Source organism: Stomoxys calcitrans, chromosome 1, assembly GCF_963082655.1.
Source record: "Stomoxys calcitrans chromosome 1, idStoCalc2.1, whole genome shotgun sequence".
NCBI classification, from domain to species: Eukaryota; Metazoa; Arthropoda; class Insecta; order Diptera; family Muscidae; genus Stomoxys; species Stomoxys calcitrans.
Window position 1 is genome coordinate 225,611,154 of NC_081552.1, and position 4,129 is coordinate 225,615,282.

Consider the following 4,129-nt stretch of genomic DNA (forward strand, 5'->3'; position numbering starts at 1 on the left):
ATTTATCTTAGTAGTAGTTGTTGTTGTTGTTGCTTGTTCTTAGTTAACATTAATATTTTTGAAAAAAAAAACGATTATATTCAGTTGTCATTTGCTACATAAAAAGAGTTTTAAACTAATTTAGATTTGTATATAGATATAATGACTTGTTATATAATACATATTTTGTTTTTCATCAGGATTAATAGTGCAAATGTATTTTGTTTTTCCATATACGCGCGAGTATATTTTCTATAAAATTTTTGTGGATGGAATCGGTTTTGCCATGGCGGCTGGTATTTTTAAAGCATACCAAACGGAAAGGTAGGGAAAAATTAAGGTTACAGGGAAGAAGGGTAGAGGGGTGGGCAGGGGACCGGGTCATTTACTACATCAACATGTATATAGCTATATGTGTATAGCATGTACATATATGGTATGGATTCTCATTAAGTACCTATTGCCCTCACTAAGTGCCTAAGGGCTTACATATTTTGTATACTTCTCTCTACTTAGTTCCATTTGAGTGAATTTAAAAACAATTAAAGAAAAATTTCTATTATTTTTTGTTTTTGCCTTTGTTTGTGCTTAAATGGAGGTATAGTTTTCTATTAGGTTTTACTTTTACACCATGATTGTGTATGTGTGTGTGTATGTGAGTGATAAATGTTTAATGGTAGTGAGTGCCTACAGTACTTAATTGCATTTAAAGTTGGATTTATTTGAAATACATTCAACTATTTATTGTGCTAGAGTTTGGTTTTTTCTTTGTTTGTTTGGTTTTTGTTGTTGTTGTCAAAGTGATTTATAGAAGTTTTAAGTGGTGTTATGTCTAGAGATTTTAGTACATATGTATTGATAAAATTGAAATTTAAGTTTAATTTGGGTTTTTTTTTTGTTTTCTTTGTTGTTGTACATGCTACTTGTAATAGTTATAAATATAAATGTTTTTGTTTTTGAAATGTAAATATGATTGTTTGCCAATAAAATTGTGTTAGACACATATTTCATGAGTTTGCTTTAGTTTTCATTAAAAAGGATTTCACAAAATTCTAAAAGATATTATTATATTGGATTAACTTTTTAAGTCTTAATACAATGGCGCCGACAGTGGAACATATGTTTGTTGTACTAATTCTGAACCGATTTGGATAGACCTCGTCGGATGTTTTCAGATGGGTTATTAAACAATAGGTAACACATTTCGACCAAATATGTTGGAACTCTTATAACTACGATAGACAAATGAGAACATTATTACAAATTACCCAAAATCTGACGAACATATATATGGGAACCATATCTTATCCTTAACCGATTTCGAGCAAACTTCACAGATAATGTGGTAGTCCTCGAGGAAAGCGTTGTGCAAAATTTTGGCAAGATTGGTCAAAAAATGTCCACGCAATGGCTCTAGGAGTGAAAATCGGGTGATATACATATATGACAGCTATATCTAAATCTGGACTGATTTCTATGAAATTCACCAGTAATGTTCAGAGTCATAGGAAAATCCGTCCTGCCAAATTACGAGAGAATCGGTTAACATATGAGCACTTTATTGCAATATTTCTAAAAATCGGACGAACTTATATATGGGAGCTATATCGAAATCTGAATCGATTTTGAGCAAACTTCTCTGATTATGTGGTAGTCCTCGAGGAAAGCGTTGTGCAAAATTTTGGCAAGATTGGTCAAAAAATGCCCACGCAATGGCTCTAGCAGTGAAAATCGGGTGATATACATATATAACAGCTATATCTAAATCTGGGCCGATTTCTATGAAATTCATCAGTAATGTTCAGAGTCATAAGAAACTCCCTCCTGCCAAATTTCGAGAGAAACGGTTAACAAATGTGCACTTTATAGCAATATTTCTAAAAATCGGATGAACATATATATGGGAGTTATATCTTAACCTAAACCGATTTCGAGCAAACTCCTCACATAATGTGGTACTAGTCAGTAAAAGCATTATGCAAAATATTGCCAAGATTGGTCAAAAAATGCCCACGCAATGGCTCTAGGATTGAAAATCGGGCGATATACCTATATGACAGCTATATCTAAATCTGAACCGATTTCCATGAAATTCACTAGTAATGTCGAGAGCCAAGAGAAAATCCCTCCTGCCAAATTTCGAGAGAATCGGTTAACATATGGGCACTTTATTGCAATATTTCTAAAAATCGGACGAACATATATATGGGAGCCATATCCAAATCTGAATCGATTTTGAGCAAACTTTATAGACATTGTGGTAGTCGTTGGGGAAAGAGTTTTGCAAAATTTTGGCATGATTGGTCAAACAATGCGCTTGCAGTGGGTCTTTGAGTGAAAATCAGGCGATATATATATATGACAGCTATATCTAAATCTGGACTGATTTCTATGAAATTCACCAGTAATGTCGAGAGTCAAGAGAAAATCCCTACTGCCAAATTTCGAGAGAATCGGTTAATAAATGACCTCTTTAATGCAATATTGCTGCAAATCGGACGAACATATATATGGGAGCTATATCCAAATCTGAACCGATTTCTATGAAGTTCATCAGCAGTGTCGAGAATCAAAAGAAAATCCCTCCTACCATATTTCGAGCGAATCGGTTAAAAAATGACATTTTTGTTGCATTATTACTGCAAATCGGACGAATATATATATGGGAGCTATAGCCAAATCTAAACCTATTTCTATAAAGTTCACCAGTAGTGTCGCGAATCAGAAGAAAATCCCTCCTACCAAGTTTCAAGAGAATCGGTTAATAAATGACGTTTTTATTGAATTATTACTGCAAATCGGACGAATATATACATGGGAGCTATAGCCAAAACTGAACCGATTTTTATGAAATTCATTTATAATGTTGGAAGTCATAAGAAAATCCTTCCTGCCTAATTTCGAGAGAATCGGTTAATAAATGACCTTTTTAATGCAATATTACTGCAAATCGGACGAACATATATATGGGAGCCATATAGAAATCTGAACCGATTACTGTGAAATTCACCAGCAATGTCGTCTTCAAATTTGGTACAGGCATGTTTTTAGGCCTAGAGACGAAGTCTATTGAAATTGGAAAAAATCGGTTTAGATTAAGATATACCTCCCATATATATCTTTCAGCCGATATGGCTTTTAAGGCTGTAGAAGCCATAATTTTGGTCCGATCTTTACACAATTTGACATGAGGCGTTATTTTCAACGTCGCCATAGTATGCAAAATTTCATAAAAATCGGTTCAGATTTAGATATAGCTCCCATATATATCATTTATCCGATATGGAGTTTTAAGGCTGTAGCAGCCACAATTTTGGTCCGATCTTTATAAAATTTGGCATGATTTATTTTATTCAACGTCCTCATTTGTGTGCAAAATTTCATAAAAATCGGCTTAGATTTAGATATAGGTCCCTGATATAACTTTCATCCGAAATAGACTTTAGCCTGTAGAAACCACAATTTTCGTCCGATTTTGCATGAGACATTTTATTTGATAAAAACTAAAAAAAAAAAAGCCTCGAAAGCTACTTATAAACTCCTTAATTGTTTCCAATGCCACTCGCCAAAGTTGGTTCATGTCTGATATTGTGTCTCCACCTAAGTGCCGGTATCTGTTGGACGCGAAAGCCGGGCAATGACAAAGAAAATGCTCCAACGTCTCATCATCTTCCCCGCATGCCCTACACATGCTATCACTTGCCGCACCGATTTTATCATAAGTGAGCTCGAAGTCCTATATATCCCGTTATGATATCAATAGCTATACTGACCTCCTTCTTACTGCCTTTCAGTAATAGCCTGGTCTTTTCACGATCTGGATCACCTTATAGGATTTTCGTCGTCCTACCGACCGTTTCACTATTCCACAATGTTGCATGTACATTCGTCGCCCACTCCCTTAACTCGCACTGCGTCGACCCGAAAGGCTTCGGGTTAATCAAGTTTATTGACGCCAGTCCTCTGGCCTTTTATATCCCCTAACTCCGTTATGGCGCGGCAGCCAAACGATGGGGATTTTTTATCCTCAGAGAAGGCGTTAATCTCCTTCTTGCACTGCTTCCTTCCTTCTTTTCAGTAAAAGCCTCATCTTCTCACGATCTGGAGCTCCCCCCCCATAGGATTTTCGCCATCCTTCTGACCGTTTCAC